The sequence below is a fragment of the Octopus sinensis genome, linkage group LG1 (assembly GCF_006345805.1).
Source record: "Octopus sinensis linkage group LG1, ASM634580v1, whole genome shotgun sequence".
In the NCBI taxonomy this organism is placed as follows: domain Eukaryota; kingdom Metazoa; phylum Mollusca; class Cephalopoda; order Octopoda; family Octopodidae; genus Octopus; species Octopus sinensis.
Window position 1 is genome coordinate 206,552,011 of NC_042997.1, and position 13,367 is coordinate 206,565,377.

The 13,367-nt window shown below is 38.2% G+C and overlaps 1 protein-coding gene across 1 annotated transcript in view; it reads right to left on the reverse strand.

The window, feature by feature from the left end:
* LOC115210476 (protein mono-ADP-ribosyltransferase PARP14-like) overlaps positions 1–13,367 on the reverse strand; it is a 195,736-nt gene that overhangs the window by 21,775 nt on the left and 160,594 nt on the right. The gene's annotated exons all lie outside the window — the stretch shown is intronic.

A 13,367-nucleotide genomic window follows, 5' to 3' on the forward strand; every position in this document is an offset into this window, starting at 1 on the left:
ATAATATTTAGGATGAGTCAGTCAATCATAATCGAGATGCAGTATGATTAAAAGAAGTGAGGGAAAAACTAGATTTGACTGAGAGGCAGCCAAATCTAATACTAACTAGTGAATCATTGAATAAAGTGTTAGGAAAAATGCCAAATTGGAAGGGCTCAGGACCAGATTTAGTCGAAGGGTCCTAATTAAAGAAATTCATGGGCTGCTGAGGGAATAATTTGAGGATTGCCTTAATGGATGAATAATACCAGATTGGACGACAAGAAGGAGGACAATACTCATTATGAAGGATAAGAGCAAGGGTAAAACAGCTAGCAATTATAGACCAATCACTTGTTTACCATTAGTGCGGAAGCTGTTAACAGGAATGCTTTCAGAAAGCATTTACAAGCACCTTCACAACCAGAGTTTATTGCCAGAAGAACAAAAAGGTTGCAGGAAGAAGTCTAGAGGAACACATGATCCATTATATAGAGACAAAGCATTTCTAAACGAAGTAAAAGCTAGAAAGAAAAATCTAAGAATAGCATGGATAGATTATAAGAAAGCCTATGACATGATCCCACACTCATGGCTAAGTGGATGTTTGAGTATATTCAGTAATTGCAGACAACAAAAGAGAATTAATTAGCTTCAGCATGAAGGAATGGAAAGTAGATCTCTGCTCAGGTGACACACTCTTAGGAAAAGTTAATATCAAAAGAGGAATTTTCCAGAGGGAGTCGTTGTCCCCTTTAATATTTTGTCTTGTGTTTGATCCCTCCCCAGTTAAGTATTAAGGAAGGAAAGAGGCCAGATATGAGTTCAGAAATAGTAAGGGAAAAATTAACCATTTGCTCTACATGGATGATCAGAAGCTTTTTAGTAAGAATGAAAAAGAGATAGATCCCTTAATACAGAATGTAAGATTCTTGAGCAAAGATACAGGCATGGAATTTGGCATAGATAAGGGTGCAATATTAGTAATGGTGAAAAGGGACAGGCAGTCAACAGTGAAGGCATCCAATTACCAATTGGCCAGACATTGAAATCATTGAAAGGAGGAGAGTGTTATAAGTATCTAAGAGTATTAGAATCTGACAGGGAACTAACTATAGAAATGAAAAGGAAAATTGAAAAGGAGTACATCAGAAGGGTGAGAGGAAGTTAATGAAGTCAAAGCTAACTGGTCTGAATCTAGTGAAGGCTGTAAATACTTGGGCAGTATCCTTACTTAGATACTCGGCAGCTTTTGTAGATTGGACAAAAACTGAATTAGTAAAGCTAAGCAGAAGAAGTAGGAAGGAATTCAATATGAATGGAGGATTCCACCCAAGGGCAGGAGTAGCAAGATTGTACCTAACTAGAAATGAAGGAGGTTAATATCAGTTGTAGACAGTGTGGATTTAGCTAGAGTAGATATACACTCATCTGTAGGTAATAAGGAAGAAAATTTACTAAGAGCTGCTCGAGTCACAGCATGACAAAGGCAAACCAAAACATCAAAACGAAGTTTAAAACCAGAAAAAAGAATAGAAATTGTCTGAGTGGCAGGAGAAGGCTTTGCATGGTAGATTCTCAGAGAGAGCTGGAGCACGTAGTAGTAGTGCAAAATGGTTATGCTAGCAGAAAGGAAATCTCAAGAAGGAGACAGAAAGTTTGTCAGTAGCTGCTCAAGATCAAGCATTAAGAACTAATTGAATAAAATTCAAATAGAAAAAAAACAAGCAGATTCCCAATGTAGGGTAGGCAAATAAAGAGGAAAGTGATACAATAGGCATAAACCCAGTTTAGTACAGCTGCACAAAATAGTATTATTAGGGAGAACTATTGTACTTAGGAGGGTTCTTGGCATGTAAGGCCACTCGTTGTAGCCCAAAATGAGGATTCTTTTCTTTTCCAACAGTCTAACCTGTTGAGTTTATATGAATAATAATAATATGATAACTTAAAGAGGGGATTCATGGCTTCTGGTTGAAGAGATGCCACACAGTGAATGAAAGACTAGCAGCCCAATTGAATGAGCATATCCCGAAAGGTATGGGGATGGTGACTGGGAGGAGAACACTTGTAACAAAAGAGAGAAGAAAGGGGAATATTGTAGGGAAAGTACCATCCCTTAGCATGCCTAAACATAATCTGGAAGATACTCACTGGAATGTGTGTGGCAAAGACATACACTTTCCTAGCACAGGAAGAAATACTACCAAGGGAACAAAAAGGATGTAAGAAGAGTTCTCAGGGTACCAAGGATCACCTGGTCATCGATAAAACAGTTCTGAGGCATTGTAAAAAACAGCATACAACATGTCTGTGGCTTGGATTGACTTTAAGAAGGCATATGATATGATGCCTCGTTCTTGGATCGTTGAATGCCTGCAGATGTTTGGCGTTGCTGACAACATCACAAATTTTCTGATGCATAGCATGAAAGAGTGGGAAACCAAATTGTAGTCAAGTAATGTATTCCTTGGAGAAGTTAATATTAAAAGGGGAAACTTCCAAGGCGTTACTTTCTGTAATTGCACTCATTCCCATAACAATGACACTTAGGAATGTTAAGATGGGTTACCAATGTGGGAAGAAAGGCCCATCATTGAACCATCTTCTGTTTATGGATGACCTGAAATTGTTTGGGAAATCTGAAAAACAGATAGATTTCTTAACCAAAACAGTCCAGAAGTGTGGTAGAAACATCGGTATGGTATTTGAGATTACCAAATGCTCAGTACTTAATATGAAAAGTGGGAAGAAAGCAGCCGGCAGAGGATTGCAGTTACCATTAGGAGAGACCATGGGTGAACCCGATGGTGGTAATGGGTATAGATATTTAGGGACTTTGGAGCTGGATGACATTCTACACAGAGAAATGAAAGTCAAGCTCAGTGAGGCGTATCAAAAAAGGGTGAAGATGGTGTTGAAATCCAATCTGAATGCCAAAATTTTGATTACTACAATGAATATCTGAGCAGTTGTGGTGGTCAGATATAGTGTGTCCATCCTCAAATGGACTAAGGAGGAAATATCAACACTGGATAGAAGGGCGAGAAAGCTGAGGACACTGCATGGGGCGCTACAACCTAAAGCAAATGTAAACAGACTGTACATGAAAACGAAGAATGGTGGCAGAGGACTAATTAGTATAGACTATTGTATAAGGAGTGAAAGGAGAACGATTGCTGAGTATTTGATGAATTGTAATGAAGACCTACTGCAATATGCTGCAAAAGATATGGAGGTAAATGCAGCTGAAATGATGGGCAAGGAAGAGTTTAACCAAAGAGCTGAGGAGAAGAGAAAAGAAGACCTTCTTGAAATGAGAATGCATGGACAGTTTGAAAGGAATACACAAGACTTTAAGGATTATACAGCATCGTGAGTATGGCTTGAGCGAGGTGATTTGAAGTACACCAATGAAAACCTGATCTTGCTGCACAAGACCAGGCCTTGTTACCAATTTAGTTAAGTATAACATCTATAAAACTTCTGACACTCAGAAATGCAGACTCGGTGGAAAGAGTATGGAAAATGTGACTGACTTGGTGAAGTGGCTGAGAGAGCCTTGCACAAAAAGAATACAAGCACCGTTACGATAAAGTGAGTGAGTATCTTCATTGGCCCTTATGCCATAAATACCAATATGAAGTAACAAAGAACTGGTATGAGTTGTACCAAAAAAAGTTATGCAGGAGGATGGAAAAGTAACGATACTCTGGGACTATGATTTTCAGATGGATCGTAGCCATAGTGTAGGCTGATTCACTCAGGTCATTTGCACTACATTCACTCACTTCTTAACAAAATCACTGGAATGCAGTACTTCCTTCTCTATCCTCACTTTCCTTTCCAAGTGAAACTTGAACAAATTGATGAGAGCTTGGCTGAAAAGGAAAATTTCAATCTTCAAGCCCTTTCAACTTAGTCCACCACACAACTTCTTTTGCACCAGACAAAGAAACACAGCCTGCCCTTCCCAGTTAAAGGAAAGCAGTGGGATGATCTTTACGAAGGAAAGAATGGTTGGGAAGTGAATGAGAGTGTGCAGAAGAGATTTATCACTTTGTGCACACCTCCTCCAATGCCCTCTCTGTTATGGCAAGACCCCTGTTTCTGCCTCTCTGTCACACTCTAATCTTTTATCATCTGACACAAGCTCTCCTCTTGCCCCTCTCATAATTCATTATCTTGGTGACCCTGCCAGCACTGGTGCCATGTAAAAAGCATCCACTGCACACTGTGAAATGGCTTGCATTTGGAAGGGCATCTAGCTGCAAAAATAATGCCAAAACTAACTTTGTTGTGCTAGTTCCACGTAAAATGTACTGAGTCCACTCTGCTGAGTGGTTGGTGTTAGGAAGTGCATCCAGCTGTAAAATTCCTGCCAAAACAGACACAGTAGCGAAGGGTAGTTATTTTCCACCTTGCCGGCTCCTGTCAACTGTCCAATCCATGCATGCTTAGAAAACAGATGTTAAACGATGATGATGATGATGATGTTGGCAGTGGTACTGGCAAACCTGCTGCAGCTGCTGCCACCAGCATGGCAGCTGTTTTCTCGCTGTTGTTGTCACTTTTTCTCATTAATTTCTTTTGTTCCTGTGATGGTGAAATGGGATGACAGAAGCAAGGCAAAATCGCTTTCCTAGGCCTCACATGCACTATTGTTGATGTTGTTGTTGCTTGTAAGACTTGGCTGTTCTCTCTTCTGGGAGACCAGCTCTTCTTTTCAATGGATGAACAATTCTCGTTCCCCACCCTTGTTTTTTAGCCCAAACGATTACCAGAATGGCCCCTAAAGCCTACAGATGTGGGAAAACTAACCAGTCCCCAAGGTCCTGGTTTTTTTAATCAAGTAATGATAACAAATGTACGATGTGTAACAATATGAATAACAACAAAACTTATGGAGCAATGTGCAATATAGGTCGATAACAACAACAACGACGATTACAAATTTTGGCAGAAGTCTAGAAATTTGGGGGAATGGAATAAGTCAATTACATTGACCCCAGTGTGTCACTGGTACTAAATTTTTTCGATCCCAATAGGATGAGGGGTGAAGTTGACCTCAGTGGAATTTGAACTCAGAACATAAAGACAGACGAAATGCCAGAGAGCACTTTCCCCAAGATGCTAACAATTCTGTCAGGTCACTGCCGTAATGTTGATGATGATGATGATGATGATGATGATGACGACTATAAACCCGAAGGCATCATCGCAAATGATAATGCAATGATCCTGTGGGATTTTATGATTCAGCGTGACCATGAGACAGAGAATAGGAAGCTAGACATAGTCTTAATCGAGGGAAAAAGCAAACAGTGCTGACAACAAGGTATGCGATAAGGAAGCAAGAAAAGTCGAGAGATATGACAGGTTAGCTTGGGAAGTTAAGCAGTTGTGGTCGATGAAAAAGGTGGTAATGGTACTAATAATTGTTGGAGCCCAGGGAAAAGTGATTAAAAATCTCAAGAAGTACATGGAACAAATAGGGGCTGCAATAAGGATGGAGCACTTGCAGAAAACAGCACTACTTGGACCCACTCGAATACTCTAGATGGTGCTCGAAAAATAAGGGGTGTTACCTTAGTTCACTGGTAGTGAACAGCTGACACCGTAGTACATCTCCAGCGTTAGAAGCTGTGCAAAGGCAATAATAATAATAATAATAATAATAATAATAATAACAATAGGCAATATATAGAGCATAATGTGATTGCAATAGATGTTTTATTGGTTCAATGATATTGGGATCCTTTTAGATCCAGTTATGCTAGATTCGATCATCATCATTTTTATTCTCCGTAATCATAGGGTTTTCTGACTCCATTGTCATTTTTATGATCAAAAAGAACACTTGTATTTTACAGTCTCCCTAAAATACACAAATGCCTGAGAAAATGGTCAAACGAAAGTATTTCATAAAATATGCTCTGTAGATTATTGAGGTTTGTGTTACAAAGTAACACAACGAAGTTTGGGCAAACATTTTACCACCTGATGAGGAGTTGCCCCATGGATGCTCCCATGGCAGCTAATTTCGCAAATGTCTTCACAACAAAATTTTAAACAGAGTTACTGAAGACATTCAAATTCTTACATGGCCATCAACCAATACTCTGGTTACAGTACCCTGATGATGTAATTTTGCTTGGGAAGGATTGCAGGATACTATAATTGAATTTTTGCATTTCTATAAAAATTTACATCTAGTTTTTCAAAAACTAGCATTGATTATTTGGACACAAAAATTAAGTTTTCTGGAGGCAGAATAGTGACAGAGTTGCTTGGGAAGCCCACATTTACATCCACCACCACTCTGTCCATCCACATCATATAATTCGATCAAATCCAAAATCCCAGTTGTTGAGGATAAAATGGATTTGTACTGACACATGATTACTAGAAACCTTTGTACATTATCATGACAAACACAGTTACAGTGAATTATGATTAAAGGAAATAGCAAATGAAATAGCTAAGATTGGCAAAAAAAGACAAAACAATTTCATGCATAATTTTAGCAGACACAATACAATAGATTATGAAATTTCTTTAATGATTAACTGGAACTGAAAGAATTATTAACCTCTACTTCTGACTCCAAGGAAACTAACATTGGGGTACCTGCATGCTGTACCCTGAAAAACAGCTGCAAAAGAGGTAAGACCTGTTCATTGTACAACAACATGAATCAAGTGAATTCCATCAGGTATCATATCAGAAATGTTATGATTTATACAGAAGGTGGGACATGTAGAGATTCCCATTTGGTGTATGCAGCAGAATGCACGAAACACAACTTGGTTTATGTTCGTTGCACAAAAGAACAATTAAACAAAAGACTTAATGGGCACAGATATGATGTCAGGCACAATAACAGTAGTTGGACAGAACTTACCAAACATTTTGCATCAAATGGCTGCAATTTTGAAACAGACTTGAGAAAGTGCATATTCTCAAAAAATCTTCTAAATCTGTTACACTTTCAATACTCAAAATGCATGAGGAGAAATAAGTTTGTGCATTATTAACATCATTCCCTGGAGGAACGAATAAAATGATAGGAGAAATTCATCATATTTACACAAAACTATTTGATTAAATATGCTTCTTTGTTTTCCTTTCCTTTCTCTTTCAGTCTTTTCGTTTTTGCTGGTTGTAAACTTGAAAATTGAAGATTGATGATGTCATTCCATCAACATGAGAATGCTGGTTGCCTCGTTCAAATTTTGGATTTGAATTTCTATAATTTTGAATTTCTATGTATCACTTCACATTTTGAACTAAACAAAGCGAAGCAGGCTGTCAGAATATCGTGCAAACCAATGAAATATCTATTGCAATAACATCGTGCTCTTTGTATTATCAATTTACCTTTGTGAAGAGTTACATCAATCCTTTTAAAATAATAATAAAAACCTTTTCTTCTTAAGGCTCGAGGCCTGAAATTTTGGAAAAGGGGAGTAGACATTTCACTGGTATTTAATTTACTGAAAGGATGTAAGGCAAAGCTAACATCAACAGAATTTGAACTCAGAATGTGAAGATGGAAAAAATATTGCTAAAAATATCACCTGACCTGATAAGTATTCTGCCAGCTCATTGCCTTAATAATAATAATGATGATAATAATAATAATAATATTTTAAAAAGGATTGATGTAACTCTTCACAAAGGTAAACAGTCAAGATGAAGAGTGAGATTCGATTGTAAGATATTTTATTAGTTGAACGATATTTCAACAGTACGTCTGTCTTTGTCAAGTTGAAAATAAGAAGTGATACAAATTCAAAATTACAGAAATTTAAATGTAAAGTATGAACGAGAGCAACTAGCGTCCACACGTTGATGGAATGACATCCACCTTTTGATGTTTCCTATAGCCCAAAACCTTCATTGGCTACTATGCTGTAAGTATGGATATGAGGTTATGGGTGCTTGGTTCCAACATACACCAGAAAAGGTAATGGATGAAAAGGGGAAAGCAAAATCCTCTGGGACTTTGATTTCAAGACAGTCAAAGTATTAGAGTACTGAAGGCTGGATACAAGTAACCTTTAGGAGGGACAAACAAGAGTTCCCAATAATTGATGTGGCTATGCCAGGAGATCAACATATCATCATGGAAGAAAGAGAAAAGGTTGATAAATATGGAGACCTGAGAATTGAGATTGCTAAGATGTGGCAGGTACAAGAGTCGAACATAAAGGTTATCCCTATTGTCACCAGAACATTGGGTTCAATACCACCCAATCTGAAAAACATCTGAAGACCTTAGAGAGACCCTACAATATAGGTATATTGCAAAAGTCAGCATTACTTTGAATTGGATGCATATTGTGTAAAGTACTGTCTGGGTGAGGTTCTTGTTGTGACTGGACAAACATTAGATACAATGTCTTCAATCAACAATTTCATAACATTGTATACTGTGTGACATCTATGATATACTACTACTACTTCTACTACTACTACTACTACTACTACTACTACTACTAATAATAATAATAATAATGAGAAGAAGAAGAAGAAGAAGAAGAAGAAGAAGAAGAAGAAGAAGAAGAAGAAGTAGAAGAAGAAGAAGACGACAACGACACCGGGGATGCTTAACATGTGAGAGCGATAAAACACTGCTCCGAAATCTATCCAAAAACATCGAAAACAAAGACATCGCATGGAGCCAGAAAATAGCTGAAAAAGGGTTGGACTATATCCGAGTAAGTAATACTCATTGAATTTATTACTATTTTCAAAATGAAATTATGTATTTTAACAGGATATCATCTCCATTGCTTGCACAGCACATGTAAACATGCTTGATACATTACGATCTATCAACACCAGGTCGTCTCCGGCGCCAAACACCATGTATAAAAAAATTACAAATAAATTAAATAATACTGGTATTATTCAACCCAGGAATAACAATCGGAAAGTGTGTACTTTAAACTTTTTACACAAAAAGTACGTAAAACTACACGGGCAAAACAATGTGACAATAGAAATGAACGGACCGGTACCCTACGAAAATGATGACCGTCAAAATAATGGGCCGGACGTTGTTCCTCATGTCCTGCAAATAAAACCAAAGAAGCATAAATGGACACGTGAGGAATACATTTCAATCCTACACGCTTACTTTACAGCAGTGCTCTACCCAAAGAATGAAAACACAACATATACATATAAAATATGGAAGAAAAATAACCTAAACAAACACTTGGATACAGCAATGAACCCTAATAAACTAGCTAACATACGAAGATATATTCTCAATGCAAAAAAAATATCAGAAATAGAAATACAACATTTAAAAGAAAAAATACACCAGGAAAATGTAAATAGAAGCCACACAACAATGCCAAATAATATAAACACTGAGATAGTAAAACATGAAGACAAACGTAACATTCCCAACAAAAATGATGCAAACAAAAAACAACAAACCCAGACCGTAAGGATGCATAATAATGCACAACAAGCAGCGAGCCAAAACACGACAGACAAACATATGAATGAGAAAGAAAGTGACACAAATCTAAAACCTGGAAACAACGAAGGGAAGCCTAATGATTATGATACTATAAAAAGTAGACTAATCAAAGAACTGAAAAACACAGATCTCAAAATGGACCATCGGTCATACCTCCCAAAAATCAAAATAGACAAAAAAACAACATCAATTATAAATAGTATAAACTTAGCCGTCACGGAACTAATAGCCACTGAAACAAAAAGCTATATCACTGAGCTAAATGACTTAGTATATGCAGCAGCCACTGCAGCCACAAAAGAAGCTGGATACTCCCTCAAACCCATCCAAACAAGAGTACCACCACCACCCTGTGGATAAATAACATCCCAAAAAATTTTTTAAATGAGAAAAGATCTGTCGATTCTTAATGAAATCAGTCGACAATCAACGCTACTGAGCAACAAAAAGAAAACAAAAATACTCCGCAAATATAACATCACAGAAAAAGATTTACCTGAGATAAAAGAAAAGCTGAAGCAAGATATCCTTGCCAAAGCACAAAGGATCCGCCGGTATGAGAAACGCCAATGTTTCTTTGAACAAAACAAACAGTTCAACTCCAACCCCAAAAGGTTCTACCAAGAACTTGGCAAGAAGAAGTGGAAGAATTTTGGAAAGAAATATGGTCGGTGAATGAACAACCTCAGAAAAGGACTATTAAAACAACTGAGCAACTCTGGACCCCTATAACAACTGAAGAGGTCACCCAGGCACTGCAAAGACTAACCAACATGAAGGCACCTGGGCATGACAAGATCCCCAACTTCTGGTTAAAATATCTGACAGGAATACACAGAAAGCTGGCTGAAAACTTTAACAACATACTGGCAGAGCCACAGACAATGTCTGAATGGCTCACGGAAGGGAAAACTATCTTAATTCTCAAATCTGATAACACGGCAAAACCACAAGACTACGGACCTATAACCTGTCTGCCTATAATGTACAAAAACCTTTACTGCAGTAATATCGCAGAGATTGAACAAGCATCTGGAACAAAACAACCTGTTTCCAGAAAAGCAGAAGTGATGCTGCAAGGGCTCATATGGCTGTAAAGATCAATTAATGATCAATAAAGCCATTACTGAAGACAGCCACAGAAAGAAGAAAGTCCTCGGTATGGCCTCGATCGACTACCGAAAGGCTTTTGATAGCATTCTCCACACATGGATCCTTGAAACACTAGCCATGAACAAGGTAGCACCAATAATTATAAAATACATAAGACACTCTTTGAATAAATGGCAGACAGTGCTACAGCTACAAACAAGAGGGACTCGTGAAAACCAAAGCCATCCCCTTTAGAAGAGGAATATTCCAGGGAGACACGCTCTCTCCACTCCTTTTCTGCTTAGCACTTACACCTCTATCTGATATGCTAAATAGAACTGGATGCGGATACAAATGTTACGGCAAAACGATCAGCCACCTTTTATATGTGGATGACCTAAAATTATATGCTACAAATGATAAACAGCTGGAAACACTACTACAGACAGTACATGGATTTACCAAAGAAATAGATATGAAATTTGGATAAGAAATATGCGCCAAAGTAACCTTGAAAAGAGGAAAACTAGTTAAGAGTAGCAACATCACACTAGATAAAGCCAATGAAATAAGAGAATTAGACCAAAGCCAAACTTACAAATATTTAGGAATCCATGAACTAGATAAGACACAACACACACAAATGAAAGAGAAAATAAAAAAAGAATATTATAGACGAGTTAGATCAATACTAAACACAGAGCTCAATGCTAAAAACAAGATAATAGGTATCAACACTTTAGCTGTCCCAGTTATAAGTTACAGCTACAATATCCTTAACTGGACACGAAATGAACTGTCCAAAATAGATAGGAAAACAAGAAAAATACTGACAGGATCTAGGATGCATCACCCAAAATCTGACATAGAAAGGCTATATATACAACGTATAGAAGGTGGTAGAGGCCTTATAAAGCTGGAAAACTACTATAAAATAACCACCATAGGACTGCAAAAATATCTACTTCAGAATGAAGGAAAACTGATCCAGATAGCGGCAAAACACGAGCAAAACAAAAAACTGTTCTCAGTATTTAAGGAAGCTGACAAATACAAACAAGAAATCATACCACCTAATAAACATGAAGAAGAAGAAGAAGATGAAAAAACAACAAAAGCTATAAAACAAATGAAATCCAAACTAAAAATAGAACAGCAACGGATCATGATAAAACGATGGCAAGAAAAACCCCTTCATGGCAAATACTGGACTAAACTAAATGCAAAAGAAATAGACAGAGAAAATTCCCAGCAATGGTTGAGAAGCTCAGGACTGAAAGCAGAGACTGAAGGATTTTTAATTGCAGCACAAGACCAAAGCCTCCCCACCAGAAATTACCAAAAACATGTAATGAAAAGAAATATAACAAGTAACTGCAGAATATGTGGAGATGGACAAGAAACAATAAATCATATTATCTCTGGCTGCCCAGTCCTGACTGAGAAGGAATATATTCACAGACATGACAGAGTTGGGACCTACATATACTGGAAGCTCTGCCAACACTATGGAATACCAACAGAAAAAAGATGGTATAGGCACACACCAGAAAAGGTCACAGAAAACGAGAATGCAGCTATACTCTGGGATATGCCAAAACACACAGATAGAGAAATTAAGGCTAACAAGCCAGGTATAGTTGTCAGAGATCATGAAGAAAAAAAATGCTTTCTAATTGACGTATCAATACCAGCAGATGACAACGTGTCTCTAAAAGAAATGGAGAAACTGTCAAAATATAAAAAGCTGGAAATAGAGGTAAATTGAATGTGGAATCTAAAAACAGTAACAATTCCTATCATAGTAGGCGCATTAGGCATGATAAAAAAATATTCACACAATCACCATCATCATCATCATGTAACGTCCGCTTTCCATGCAAGCAAGGGTTGGACAATTTGACTGAGGTCTGGCGAACCAGACTCCAATCTGAACTGGCAGAATTTCTACAGCTGGATGCCCTTCCTAACACCAACCACTCCAAGAGTGTAATGAGTGCTTTTACGTGCCACCGGCATGAGGCCCAGTTTGGTGGTACTGGCAATGGCCATGCTCAAATGGTGCTTTTCATGTGCCACCTGCTCAGGAGCCAGTCCAGCAGCACTGGCAACAACCTCGCTCTAATGTTTTTTTTTTTCATGTGCCACCAGCACAAGTGCTAGTAAGGTGACGCAGGTAACGATCACAATCGAATGGTGCTTTTAACATGCAATCAGCACGGAGGCCAGCTTGTTGCTCTGGCAACAATCTCACTCATATGGTGCTCTTAGCACTCCACTAGCACGGATGCCAGTCATCGAATTTGATTTCGATTTCACTTGCCTCAAAGGTCTTCGCAAGCAGAGTTTAGTGTCCAATGAAGGAAAGGCACGCATAAGTGGACTGGTTACACCCCTAGCATAGGCCACGAGGTTATGGTCTCACTTGCGCTTGCCAAGTCTTCTTAAGCACAGCATATTTTCAGAGGTCCCGGTCACTAGTCATTGCCTTGGTTACGCCCAATATTCGAAGGTCATGCTTCACAACCTCATCCCAGGTCTTCCTGGGTCTACCTCTTCCACAGGTTCCCTCAACTGCTGGGGTGTGACACTTTGTCACCAGCAGAGGTAAGAGCTCTCTGAACTTAGCCCAGGCTATTCTTATTCTAGCAGCTACCCTTTCAGCACACCCTCCTCCACTACTGACTTGGTCACCTAGGTAACGGAAGCTATCAACTACTTCTAGTTTTTCTCTCTGGAATGTGGCAGAAGTTGTTCTCTGCACAATTTCAATGTTATTTATAGCTCCTGAGTATCT